Here is a 15,372-nt window from a genome sequence, read left to right on the forward strand (position 1 = left end):
AGAATGTCTAATAATAAGTTGAATGAAATGAAGGTAGTCACTCACTGAAGTGTTCAACTTGTTGTTCATTGCCCATGACATTTGGAGGTAGAAGTCATGGAAAATGTTGGCCTTACAAAACAGTTATTTACAAATAATCACAGTCCATTTATATACCGATCTAAACTACTATAGTAACCAACAAGGAAATCAAATTTCAAGCTCCCAAGTGACTGAAATTGATCGATAAATGTGGCATATTGTATGAGCCTAATAATAACCTTTAATAGAAATGTTGTTGCAAATATGCAATATATAATAAAATTAAAACCAAGTAAGAAATGTTAACACAAAATGAATGCATGTCCTAAACTAATAAACAATTACCTTTTTGCTTTAATTCCAGACGAAAAAAAAAACTGATCTTTTCTTATCTTCATAATTTTTGTTTAGGAACAACAAATATACCCATATTTAGAGGTAAATTATGAATACATTGTTTAAGTGTCTGGATGCATAATACAACTTGAAGTGAAATCACCGTCCGCCAAAAAGGGACGAAACTGCAATTTCATTTAACAACTGGACCACTTCTGACATATATATATATATATATATATATATATATATATATATATATATATATATATATATATCATTACCTATATGTTAGAAAGTTACATTTTGGTCCACGTCGATAAGTTCCTTCGTTCCTCCAATAATAAGGCTATGGGCGGTAATTTTTAACCGGTATGCTGGTCAGCAGCTTGGTTGCTTCATACCGCCTCACCGTCATCTTTATTTTTTCATATCCTCATGATTCTGTCATTGTGGCGTCTCCTTACTTCCTTGTTGGGTTTTCTTCCTTCCCGGCGTTTTCTCCAAGGCTACTCGCCACTCTTGCTTGGTTTCAGGCGCCATCTCACAACCTGTTTATTTATCAATAGGTCTAGGTTACACCATTTTTCCTCCATATGACACCTCCCCTATCCTCTGTTTTATTTATCTATAACCCATATCCTCTGTGGGTCTCTTCATCTTCACGCTTCCACCATGGCTCTTAATTTTTGACCTACCTTTCATGATTCTTTCTTCAAAGAGGAACCCTTTTTCTTGGTTGATTTACACCGGATATGGCGCTCTGAGAAAGCTGATGTCCCTCGCTTCCCCTTAAGTAATTGGAGGAGAGCGGCCGCCATGTTTTCTCTATAGTCTACACCGCCTCAAAATTAGACTTTCATATTAATGCTCTTACCTTCTCTCTCCATATTTACGCCGCCACCAATTCTATTTTCTTTGACACAGGAGACTTCGCTTGGGGTTTCTCTGATATGAATGCCATCTACGTAGCGTGCTATTTATTTCCCGACATCCACTTTTATTCTTCCTTTCTTATTCCTTCGCCATCCATCTCACAAACATCCTTTCCACTTTTGTGTTTTCTTTGCAAATCAAGTTGTCGGTGGTGATCATCGACCCATTTCGTATGATACTATCAATTCAACCACTCCGGTATATTGTTCACAACTTTAATTGACAGGTTGGTTTGTTATTATTTTGTCTATTGTCTATTTCGTATGTTTTGAACCCTCATCCTGTTTTTTTAATCGATTTGATTTCTGAAATTCTGTTTTGCAATTTTTTGTTTTGTTTTTGAAGCCGAAAATTCATCATTAGGGGGGTCAAGGTTAATAATTGGGTGGATACTGTTGATTGCATGTGTTTTCCCGATGGGTTTAAATATTAGTTCAATTCTTTGATTGATCAGATTTTCATGGATATATTGATTTTGATCCAGCTACCAACGGATCTTAATATATTTTAGGCCAGGTGTATGCTAACTTTTTACCTCACCTGGGCTTTTTTCTAAGCAGGCGTCATCATAGTAAGGATCAAAAATTGTACCCGAGGATCTACTTGAGTTATACCAAAGGTAAATTAAGGAACCAACATTACTTAATTGCAGCCTTAATAATTAGCACTCCGATCTCTTTTGTTCTCCTCTATTTATTTATTTTGTTGGTTTTATCAATTAGGGCACCTAACCAATCATCTATCTCTCTTTCTCTGTCTATAGTTAGCACTCCAACAACTCTATTTTTTTCATCTGTTTTTAGAAACTTTGTACATAGATGATTTAGGAATTTACTTGATGGTTTTATTGTCTAGATGAAACAAATTTGAAATTCCAAACATTCATCAATCTCGGGAACTGAAGTGAATAATTTCTTGAATCTTTCCTTTTCCAGTCAAGTGTTAGATCATTTGCTTGAGTGAGTCTTGATTTGCTTGACTATCGGCATACTTAGGTATTTCAGTTATTACTTATTTCCTAATATTGTTTGACTGTTGAATTCCAACACTCCATTTAAGCTCATTTGAATAGATTTTGTGGTTTAAAAAAATGTAATTTTAATACATATGAAGTGTTCGATAAAATGCTTAATGGTTTTTTTGATTAAATGCTATTTTATTATATATATTTTTAACAAGAAACCTTTCAATGTTTTTTTTTCAATATTATAGCCTTGCCTTGCACAAAGCTGCCAAACAGGAGATATTACCTATAGAAAACCCAGACAAAGTTAGAAGAATAAGTTCTTAAAATGTTGAACATAATTACATAATAATAACAGTAGAAATAATGATAATAATAATGGTAGCTAACACCTAAATACATTATGAGTTCAGTTTAGCGGAAACAACCATTATGTTGCTAAAGATAATGATGATTTCACTTCTTTCTTCATGAGTTTAATAAAAAAAATGCTTCTCATCAGGTAGAGTCTATTTTACCTCCTTTTTTATTATTTTCAGTCCAATCGACAATGCTTCTCATAAGGTAGTCTATTTTATCTCCTTTTTATATTTGTTATACATTAATACATGTTTAACTTTTGTAGACATTGGCTTACCATACACAGGTTTTATCTTCTTCACTACACATCATCGTGGTTACAGCCTCATATATACTCTATCCTACAATTTAACCTTATTGTAAAGCTAATGAGTTCATTTTCATGTAGGGTTTTTTTTAAATGTGCAATGCTATAGTCGGGTATAATTATCAAAATATGACATCCTAATAGAAACTTTTTGAAAGTTTCATACAGGTTCGCTTATAGGTTGCTTAGACAACGAATGAAACAAATTATAATAACCTTGGGATCTCTGAAATCATATTAGTCAAAAAAATTCAGGGAAAAAAACATAATCTCAAAGGTGAGCGTGCGTCAACTTTTATGTTTTCATTATTTTTTCTCATAAAATGACGATTTTGCCCTTGCAGATCACAGAAGAAAATGTAAAGAAGCATATATTAGCAAGGAAAGCTCAACTTTCTAGATATCTTCTGATCTGTACGCTGCATTATTGATGGAAAATCTCTTGCATAAGCTTTAGATGATAACATTAAAGTGTTCAACTTAGTAGGTGCGTCCCTCTTATCAAACATTCAAAAATAAAAGCAAATATTAATGAGATTTTAAATTTATAGTAGTCATGACTTCGGAGTTGATTTTCTTAAAGCAAATGATAGACATATAGCTAACAACCATGATTCCTGAATTAGTGGGTACAGTCTTAGTTTATGTAATTTTACAAAAATACTTTCTTTACATCAAACAGTAGGTTTTTAAATAATAATAGTAATAAAAAGAAAATAAATAAGTGAGATTATTGGAATCGAAACATGAATGAAATTTTTAGAAATCTTAAATATGGATAATATTTTTGGCCTTAATACATGTAGATACACTATTGAACCTGGAATCATAAGCTATGACACATTGTGTAACAAGACTACCAGGTGTGATGTTGTACTTTTCTTTTTATATTGTTGGTCTCGGTTTAGAAAGTTATGAAAATGGAAGATTATTTTGTGTATGTTTTGTAAATTATACCTTACCTTGTGATTTAGTTGTTTTTTTTTTCTTTCTTCATTGTAGCTAAAAACTCAGAGTATAGGAATGATCAAGATTTCCCAATTGTCTGTTGAAAAATCTTGCAAGTCTTGCTAGCAACATCAATGGGAGTAACTTATCTCAAGTAATAACTGAATCTCTACATATCACAAATGCTTCTATATTCATTTCAACCCTTGAAAAATGGTAAGTAAATACACATGCACAATGCATCATCATCTCTAAAAAACATCTAAGAGTGACAAAATTGATTTATATAGGAGCCTCAATGGCCTTTGGAATATGAAACAATGAAAAATGAAGCTTAACAATCATCTCTTTATGTCCCTAAGAAGCACACCACTTCCCATACTTTGTCCATCATCACTGACATCAATAAGTTTTCTTCAATCTCTTGCTCAATATGATAAAGCTCTATTTATAAAATTGGCTACACAATAAGATCCATTTTGCAAAAATTATAAAGTTAAACCATAAGTAAAATAAAAATTCATTGAAACTTTCCTATTACCATCTTATATTTTTCCGGTTGTCAACAAACATGAGGATGAGGACGTTATTATAGGAAAAGGGAAAACATGCTTATGGATGTGCTAATAATCCCAATTATAGATACAAATGGAAAAAAGAACACAGTTTTGACCTAATCTGGTCAAACCGGAGAAGGAAAGAGAGAAGTGAGGAATCTGGTAGTTACGAGAGTAATCAGTATTGTTGTTAATTATAATATAAATTTAAAAATGGGATGGGACTGGATGACAAATTAACCAAGTAAGATAAAACTGCGATCTAGAAGTTAACAGAGTGCAACAATCCGAGCTTCAAGTAAGATGAAAGTGTGATCTATAAGATGTTTTTTGGAAATTTTATCTATTTCTGCATGGATGTTGTTACCATAACCATCTGGGCAGATCAGTGGTCCTGTTCTTGCATTTCTTCTTCTTTTCATCTTTACATTCTATGATATAATGCACAAGTAAATGAAAACTCACCATCTACTACCTTATCCGGTTGCAAGCTATTTAAAAAACTGACATCTACAAAATATTCATGAGCATATTCTTTTAGTCTATATGTGGAAGTGGCACTCTGAAAAACTGCTAAACAAATTCCTTTTGTTATATTCAGATTAAATATGGAGAAATTATATGCTTCGAGAAACTCCATTAGACGCTTGCTGTACTGACATCTTCATGTTCCTTTATTTTAGGGAAATTAATTAATATAATTGTAAATGTGTAAACGTAGTTATATTATTGTTATAAATGGTGTTTTTTTTATATTATATTTTATATCATTTAAAACTAACTTACTTATCATTTCTTTAGGGTCGTGATTATCACGGCCCCGATAAGTTTACTAGTATATATATATATATAGGATTGGGTTATTTTGTTTAAAGTAATTATTGTGTTATTGTATTCATAAATGTAGGCCAATCAAATTTACTTATTTTAAGAAAGTGATTAATATATATTATTGAATTAAATATAATTGAAAAAATTATCTTAATTAATTACAAGGGTAATTTAGTCAATTAATATAGATTTAATAAAGGAAAATTGCATTTTTAAATAGATTCTATTAATTTTAAAAATCCGATTTTACGAATTATAAATCTTTTAATTCGGACATTTTGACAAAATATGTTTATGAGTATATTCAAAAATAAAAATATTCTTGAACCATAAATAATAAAAATATTCTTGAACCTATTTCTTTATCATGAATTTAAAAACTTCTTGTAGAATAACAAATTATTGAACAATCAATTGGAGAATAAAACAACAAATACATTATTTCTTATAGAATACGGGTAACAATTGTTAATAATTACATCAAAATCTAACAACGACTAATACATTCTAAAAGAATAATGAGGTTCGTTTCAATTTTGTGGTCCGTTCTTCAAGCATCAACATTTTGTGGTCCGTTCTTCAAGCATCAACTTTTGTGATTCCAAAAGAATTGGAATTCGTCACTCCATTCCAACTGAATTGGAATTCTTAATTCCATTCCAATAGATATTAGCCAAAAAACTGCTCAGTTTGATATGTCTATTAGCCAAAAAACTGCTTTTCATTTCCTTCCCTTCCCTGTCAAACACCCAATCCAAACACCCATTGTTTTCTATCAAATGAAACAAACCTAAACACCCTAATGATTTCTATCTAACATTTAAACAAACCCCTGGATTCTGAAGTGTTATATTATATGTAATACATTTCTGCCCAATTTTGGAATATATATCAAAGATTTTCAGATGTAAGAAAATACACAAAATTAAATAAATAAATAAAACATAGAGAAACCTGATCAAATATCTATCCTTTGTTGAATTCCTTCCAATGCCTCCTTCCTCTTTCTCGTTTCTGACCTGCTCACCGGAAAACATAGGAGCAACCAAAGTTGCTGCCTCCCCCAACACCACCTTGCATGGTCACCACCCTACCACCATTCCACCCTTGTCGCTTATTGTTTCGGTGACCAAGACATTACCGAAAAAGTAGTTTAAATCACGTCTCTAATCAGAGACCTGTAAACGATTCATAGATCATCTACATAGATCCGAAATCCTGCCCACCAAATCGAATAATCAACGTCAATGTAACCGACACACCATTCAGTTACAATATCTTATGGATGAAGAGCTACACTTTTTACAACTGCTCCTTACAGAACTCCAGTTTCATGTACCCCGGCGTGCCGTTCCCTTGCTTGAGCAGTGAAAATTACTCTGTATTTTCTACGTGGATCAATTCTCTTTCTATGCCTTCGATTTGTAAGGTTATGAAGACGATAATGGTGTCGATCAGGTCAAACAGTGACATAAGGGAGGGATTGGAGTTAGTGTGGTTCACTTCGTCCTACAGATCTTGTGAATGGAAAGGCGACGTCTGTGGTTTTAAAAAGGAATGGAAAAAACCTAGGTAGCTAAGTCAATGGTTACCATAATTATAGGTTATTATTTGTGGAAACTAATTATCAAATTACCTATTTACCCATATTATTAGTTAAAACATTTGAACCTAGCTCTCTCTCTCTCTCTCTCTCTCTCTATATATATATATATATATATATATATATATATATATATATATATATATATATATTAGCTCGTTTGAAGGGGCCCATGAGAAGTCTCATTCTACATTCAATTTTAAGAATTCAGAAAATTAAGAAGGTGATTGATGAAGAAAATCTATATATGAATTTGCTATATAGACCACATGACGAAAGAAGCAGTAGTTGGAATATCAAAAGACCAAAATCCAAACTCCACACATGAAGTAAAGAACCAAAACCCACAAAATAAGGTCAATAACTCTTGAAAAAAAATGGCATTTCATAGTAATTTCATCTAGCTTCCCTAGACACTTGTAATCTACCCAAAGATTATGTAAAGAAACAAAACCCACAACCTAAAATGAGCAACTCTTAACAAAAAAATTATCATTTCATAATAATTTCACGATGATTATTTGTAAATGAGAACGCATATAAAAAAAATAGTCACCATCTTTTTGTATTCTATAGTAATTTCTATTTTGTTTAAATGGATGAGACATATTGTATATTTGTGTTGGAGTATATATTAAATAAGTATGGACTTTTAAAATCTAATGAGCCAAATCTAATAATTTATTAACTAAAAAACCCAAAAAAAAAACCGAAATATAAAACCGAAAAAACCAAACCGATGGTTTGGTTTTTCCAAAATAAAAAACCGAACTTTTTTATTCGGTTTTGGGTTTAACATAAAACTGAACCAAACCAAAACATGTTCACCTTTATTCGATGCATGACCCTCACATAGTCACATGACATCGGCATCATATTTCAAAATATATTTATTACTTAATTAATAGCTATAACGATTAAAAATAACTAATTACTTAATTAATAGCTATAACGATTGAAAGTAACTAATTTATGGAATTACATGAAAGATCGAATCTTTAACAACAAAGTTATGAACAATGATAATTTAGTTAGCGATGTGTAATTTTCTGCCTTTTGGATCAAGAATAGTGCTCGAGGCTCGTAGCGGTGCTCTACTTAATTGGTGTAATGATCCTAATCGGGTTTTGTTTGAACTACATGCAATTCTAGATTAGATGCAATATAGCTATCATGTCAATAAAAAAATTATTGACTGTAAAAAATATTGAGTATAAATCAATAGTTTCGATTAAATGATTTTACATCATTTACTAGAAGACTGTGCATGAATAAAAAGATGAATGATATTCGATTTAAGGTTATTTTTAAATAATGTAATGAGAAAATTACAAACATAGCTTAATCTCTTAATTATTTTGTAGAAAATAACAAAAAAAAAACCCAAATTACAAAATTAGCCATCAAAATCGCAGATGGACACAATCCATCTACGATTTTACTTGTCTGTCTGCGAACGTACAAGTCGTTAAAGTACATTTGTACTTTAGCGACTAGTAGGTTTGCAGATGGACTCAATCCATCTGTAATTTTGCATCCATCTATGGTTTCCTATTTTTTTAGGGGTATAAAAACGTAATTTTTTTTTCTTCTTTTATTTTTCAAACTTTCTTTTGGAGAACTCTTTCAGGAGGCACTATAGACGATTTTATTTTTCAATGTTTTTGTTGGAGAATTTATTTTATTAAAGATGTTTTAAACAAATATTCCAAAGAAATAAAAAACTAAATTGATAATTTTTTGTAAAACTTTATATATATAAGGTAGTTTCGTATTTTGTAGTAAAAAAACAAAAAAAAAAAAACAAAAAAAAAAAACCGCAAAATTGCAGGTAGGATGAGAGGAAATTGTGGATGAACTTAGTTCATCTACGATTTTAGTTAGAGATGAGGGTATTTCTATGGAAAAAATAAAAAATAAAAAACTAAAAAAAAACACCTGAGAACGTACAAGTCGCTAAGCACAATTGTGTTTTAGCGACTTGTATGTTCGCAGATGAAATGCTAAAATCGCAGATGTGCTTAATTCATCTGTGATTTTCATGACTATATTTGTAATTTGGGTTTTTTTTGGCTATTTTCCACAAAGTAATTAAGGAATTTGGCTATATTTACAATTTTCTCTAATGTTATTGTGAATTAATTTAAAAAACTATTAATTTGGTTATTTTGAATATCGACCATACCATTTCTTTTGGAGAAAATTGCAAATTTAGTCTTTTTTGTTAATTACTTTGCAAATAATAGCAAAAAAAAAAGGTTACAAAAATAGCCACTAAAATCGCAGATGGATTAAGTCCATCTGTGATTTAACCTTTCTATCTGCGAATATACAAGCTGCTAAAGCATGGGTATACATTAAGGACTTGTATGATTGCAGATGGATTACTCCATCTGCTACCACCTACGATTTTGTCTTTTTCAGGGTATAAATACCTTAAAAAAAATTTGGAACATTCATTTTTCTTGATTTTTTTTGGAGAAAACACTCACCCTTAGGGAGCTATATATGATTTTATGTACTCTTCCGAAAACATGGGGATCGTGTGTTGGTTTTATGTAGTTGCATGTGATATGTATCTAACTAAATGTTTAATTTATAAATTCAAGCGTTGAGTAGAAAAATTAATTTTAAATATAGGATGATACAGTTTATCTTCATACATAATAATAATAACTTCAAAACTTAAATTCGTTCATAGCTCCTTGAGAGAGAGTTTTCCCCAACAAAAATCAAGAAAAACGAGTGTTCCAAAAGAATTTAGGTATTTATACCCTAAAAAAGACAAAATCGCAAGTGGTAGCAGATGGACTAATCTGTCTATAAAGACACAAGTCCCTGATGCACAACCATGCTTTAGCAGCTTGTATCTTCGCAGACAAAAATGTCAAACCACAAATGGGCTTAATCCATATTTTCATAACTTCTGATGTCACTTGATGGTTATAGTGAGTCTCTTGGCAACGCAATTGTTGAAAAATAGTTTCATTTATTTTTATCCTCCTCGTGAGTAAGAAATATTATTGTATCTTTGTGATATATATTTTTTAAATAATAAGAATATTGAATTTATTCATAAATTTTCTTTAAATAATTAAAAATTTTAGAAGATAATGCAGGAGGGGGTTATTTAAAAATGAGGGAAGCTCGGGAAGCGAAACCCATATATTTTGTGTGTATGTAATTGTATGTTTTCTAATTCTTTGAGGATGTATCTTGTAAATTCCTTTTGTATAAATCTATTGTCTCTCCACCTTATTTGGTGTGACGAGTTATATTCTCATGGTATCAGAGCGAAGAACGGTGGGATCATTACCGGTAAGAATGAGGTCATCAACATAGACCAATAGGTAAAGCACACATGAATCTCGTTTGAAGACAAAGAGTGAGGGGTCAGCACGACTGCACACAAAACCATTGCTCGTTAAAAAGGTACTAAGGCGATGAAACCAAGCACGAAGAGCCTGCTTTAGACCGTAGAGAGCTTTGTTTAGGCGACACACGTGATTAGGATAGTAAGGATCAGAAAACCCCGGAGGTTGCTCCATGAAAACAAGATCGCTTAAAGTACCATGAAGGAATGCATTATTTACATCAAGTTGATGAAGAGGCCAATCATTAATCACCGCCAATGACAAAACAATACGAACTGTAGATGCCTTGACAACCGGGCTAAAGGTAAGAGAATAACCAACACCCGGTAGTTGACTATAACCTTGGGCAACAAGACGTGCTTTATGGCAATCAACCGTGCCATCAGCCAGGTATTTGGTTCGAAAAATCCATTTGCAACCGACCACATTACGATCATTGGGCCTAGGCGCCAAGGTCCAAGTTTTATTAAGATGAAGGGCAGACATTTCAGCATTCATGGCATCTACCCAATGTGATTCTGAGGCGGCAGACTCATAGGTGGTGGGATCACTAGCAGCAAATAATGTCGATTGAAGAGCAGTGTATGACAGATCAGCTCGATACTTTGGTTTAAAAACCCCGAATTTAGCCCGTGTAACCATAGGATGCGTTGAAGCAATTGGAGGAACAACAGGAGCAGATGGTTGTGTGGTTGTGTGTGGTAGGCTAAAGGCAGGGGCAGGTGAGGTGGAGGTGTCGGTCTGAATGGATTCAATCGGCTATTTGGCCAAGGGGGCTGGTGAGTGTGTCGAGGGGGTTGGAGGTGTTTGAGTTGCCTCGAGTAATGGAGATGACGAAACACGATCAGTTGGGGTTGAAGATGATTGGTTTAAGTCATCAAGACAACCCACATGTTATGGGTTTTCATCACACAAGCCACAGTTATTGAAGTTGGTGGGTGAAGGGGAATAGGTAATGGGAGATTAAGGTTGTGAACATAGGGTATCATCGTTAAAAGTGACCAAAAGAAGATCATTAAGTGAAGTGGGAGAGGAAGAGCCACAAAAGGGAAATGAGAATTTATCGAACTTGGCATGTCAGGTAACATAAATACGAGATGAAGCAGGCTCGAGACATATATAGCCTTTATATTGTACGGAATACCCAAGAAAGATACAAGGAAGACTTCGCGGAGAAAATTTATGATCTGCATAGTTACGTAAGTATGGATATACTTGACACCCAAAACGGTCGAAAATGATCATAAGATGGAGCCCGAGTAAACAATGCTTCAAAAGGTGACTTATTTTGCAACACCCGAGTAGGGAGATGATTAATAATGTAGACTGCAGTACGAAATGCATGAACCCAATAAGAAGAAGGAGTGTGCCCATTGAATAACATAGCAAGTCCGGTTTCAACAATGTGACAATGCTTTCGTTCCATCCTCCCGTTTTGTTGTGGAGTGTACGGGCAAGAAATGCGATGAAATGTGCCATTTTTTTCAAGCAAATTGCGAACATGATGATTTATGAATTCCGTGCCCCCATCACTTTGAAAAACCTTGATTTTTGAAGAAAATTGTGTTTAAACAAAATTGATAAAAGCCCTAAAAACCATATGAAAACTTGATTTGGTTTTGAGAGGATAGAACCACATAAATCTCGAATAATCATCCACAAAGAGAGCGTAATAGCGATAACCATCAATAGAATCAACGTGTGAGGGTCCCCATAGATCACAACGAACTAAATCTAACACATGTAAAGCGCGTTTATCGTTAAGTTTAAAAGGTAAGCGATGTGCTTTAGCAAGTTGACAAGGAGAACATACAACATGTGACGGTAATAAAGATGTCACCGATAAGTGTCCCAATTTATTTAATAGAGAAATAGTATCAAAAGAGACATGACCTAAACGGGAATGCCAAAGTTCAAATGATGCCCTTAGTCTTGAACGTGCAACAACTGTAAGTGCTTGAGATTCATGAGAGAGAACATATAGTCCTTGTTCACATCGGCCCTTTGCTAGAACCCGTTTCGTTGCTCGATCTTGAATAAAAAAATTGGGTTGGGAAAACAAAACATCCACATTGTTATCGGTTGTCAACTTGCTAATAGACAATAAATTCTTGGTAATATTTGGGACTACCAACACATCCCGTAGCCGAACATTATTATGAAGGACATATTGACCAACATGGGAGATGTAAAGAGTATTACCATCTCCAAAAATAACATTTGCATGACCATCATAGGGAGCAGGTTATGTAACAGAATTTGTGGAAGCCGTCATATGATTTGTAGCTCCGGAATCAACAAACAAGTCCGGAGCATTTGTAGTAACATGACACTGAGCATGGAAAGCTTTTGCTAATTCCGTATCTATACCGGGTTTATGAGTGGCATAGGAAGAAAGATGTGGACATGTATTGGCGTAGTGACCATCCTTACGACACAATTGGCAATGTGGAGGACGGCGACCGCGACCACCCTTATTAAACCGACCACCACGACCACGGTAGGAATTTGGTGGTCTGGTGTCAGTAGTGAATGCAATGGCAGAAGAGGTAGTTCCGTGCAAGGATTGTAAAAATAATTCATGTGCTTCTGCCTGGGCAAGAAGATCTCGAAGTGTAGTAGGAGATCGAGAAGCACGAACAGCAGTAGAAAAAGTCTCAAAAACAGACCCGAGACCACATAAAAACCAATGAATTTTATCCGATTCATCAACCGGGTGACCAACAATAGATAATTGATCAGAAATAGAATTAAACTTACTACCAAAATCAACAACAGTAGACGAACCTTTGGAGTTTTGGCGAAGCTGATCACGCAAGGCTTGAACACGCTCAATTAAGGAATTGCTGTAAGCACGTTCCAGTGCTGTCCAAATCTGATAGGCAGTAGATAAGCCAACAAGTTCTGAGAATGCTTCCTCTGTTAGAGAGGCTTGAAGGAGAATAATTGCTCGCTGATCAGCCAAGACCCAAGAAGAACAAGCCGGATTTGGTACATATTTGCCATCAACAAGAATTTCAGGGGGCTGGTTTTGAGAGAGTTCCATCCACATGTCCCATAATATTTTGATATGTGAGAAGAGGGATCATTTGGTTTTTCCAGAGGAGATAATTAGAAGAGGATAATCGATTGGTGATAAGATAAAGGATGGTGTTCATTGGGAGGGTAGAATCTTGAGAAAAGGAAGCCATAGATGAAGAAGAAAGAGGAGACAAGAAGTAACAGAGGGAACAAGAAGAGATACGGATGGATTGATTAGGGAAGAAAGTGAGCCGACTTAAGCTCTGATACCATGAGAATATAACTCGTCACACCAAATAAGGTGGAAAGACAATAGATTTATACAAAAGGAATTTACAGGATACATCCTCAAAGAATTAGAAAACATACAATTACATACACACAAAAATAGAAGATGTACAGGAGACATTAATGTTGTCTAATAGTACCAACAATCCGTTAACCCTTCTCGAACTCATTTCATGCATGGCGTATCTATGTAGATTCAATATGGATCCTAGGACCCACCTATTTTTTAAAATAATAGTATAAAGTTTAAATAAAAAAAAAAGAACTACCTTATAGTTTTAAAGGACATACTTTATAATCTTTGACAAAAAAATGTATCAAAATATTTGATTCGATCCATTCAACATTTAATTGCTACACATTAGCCCAACCCATTTAAAATTAAACTAAAACTAAAAAAAAGCTTTGAAACATTGCCTAAGAGTTGATGCTTGATCTTACGCATCATAAATATTTGTCGCCGAATCGATGATGCTCCCACCACTTCAGCCATTGACGGGTCAACCATGGTCATCGGCTCACCGCCGCCCCTCCGCAAGGTGACACTGTAACAAGATGAGTGGTTAATTTTTACGTGATAGTTTAATATCGTATATTGATAGTTGTTTTTTAAAAATTATTGATAACAATATAAATATGAATACATTTCAAGATATAAGAACTTTATGATAACTATTGAAGTTATCTTTGAATATTGACAAAATTTCACAAATTGTCATAATTTTTTTGGTTTTGCTCTAATATAGTTTTTATGAATTTTTTTTTTGCATGTGTAGTCCCTTTGGAATAAACCTTGCACGTAAAAAGTCATTATTGTGGATGTTAGATGGATCCGTTAAGTTGAAAGAATTTTGGATAAATGGTCATTTTTGCTATTTTGTGAAACTTGCATAATGATCATTTGTGAAATTTGACACAACCATCGTTTGTGAAATGGTCCGAAAATGTAAAATGAAATTTGAATTAAAAAATAAAAGTAAAAAAAATAAAAAATGACATAAATGACCCTTATCTAAAATTCTTTCAATTTAACGGATTTATCTAATGGGTATTCATGATAAGAACTGTTTACGTGCAATATTTTTGCCAAAGGGACTATCCATGCAAAAAAAGTTTCATAAGAACTATATTAGGGAAAAACCGAAAATAATTAATACCGTTTGTAAAATTTTGTCTCGAGTATTTTAAGGCATAAAACCGTACACACCACTAGTACTTTTACTTTTTTATTTTTCGGTTTTACTTACATAAGAAACCATATAGTTTTCGGTTCTAGATTTATTTCTGATTCCACATGCCCTTATGTTTTTCCAATTCTCAATTTAAATCAACTATTTATGTCGGTTCAATCAAAATTAAATGATAAATACACTCTAAAAAAATACACCATTAATTTCAAAGTATAATATTTTATTTTGCCAACAGAAGAATATGGCATTTATGGTTTGACAAAGAAAAACTGATCGACTCAGTCAAACTAAAGTAATATAGCTAATTTGGACCTTCTATTAGGTCACGTAGTTAACCGGTGAGGAAAATTAGCGATCAATGTAAGCACTATGCAGTTTAGCTTGTTGTTTGGAACGTTAATTTGGTTCAATCAAAGCGTTTTTATTTAAAAAAAAATTAAAATTGTATGAGTTAAAAGAAGTTACTGTCAAATATGGGGGGTTAAAAGTTATTAAAAAAAAAAAAAAACAAAACAAAGTAGAGATCCCAAAAGTTTTATTTTTTAGATCTGAAGATACTACTCGAAACTCGAGTTGCGTGTGAAGGAATGAGCACATGTATTGTATAGAGTATAGACCCACCCATATACAAATTAT

At 33.2% G+C, this 15,372-nt stretch overlaps 1 long non-coding RNA gene across 4 annotated transcripts; it reads left to right on the forward strand.

Annotated features, from left to right (window-relative positions):
- Positions 1–684: 684 nt before the first annotated feature.
- On the forward strand, positions 685–5,167 carry LOC145088397 (uncharacterized). Of its 4 annotated transcripts, none has more exons than XR_013701092.1 (6): positions 685–1,519; positions 1,639–3,201; positions 3,269–3,411; positions 3,731–3,787; positions 3,927–4,026; positions 5,031–5,167. It is a non-coding gene; the product is annotated as an uncharacterized LOC145088397 (long non-coding RNA). The 4 variants fall into 4 exon arrangements; XR_013701095.1 differs by having other exon boundaries at positions 1,639–1,912; positions 3,093–3,411; XR_013701094.1 differs by having other exon boundaries at positions 1,639–3,411; positions 3,927–4,088.
- Positions 5,168–15,372: the final 10,205 nt, after the last annotated feature.

Source organism: Lactuca serriola, chromosome 2 (genome assembly GCF_051521515.1).
Source record: "Lactuca serriola cultivar US96UC23 chromosome 2, Lser_US96UC23_V15, whole genome shotgun sequence".
Classification (NCBI taxonomy): Eukaryota; Viridiplantae; Streptophyta; class Magnoliopsida; order Asterales; family Asteraceae; genus Lactuca; species Lactuca serriola.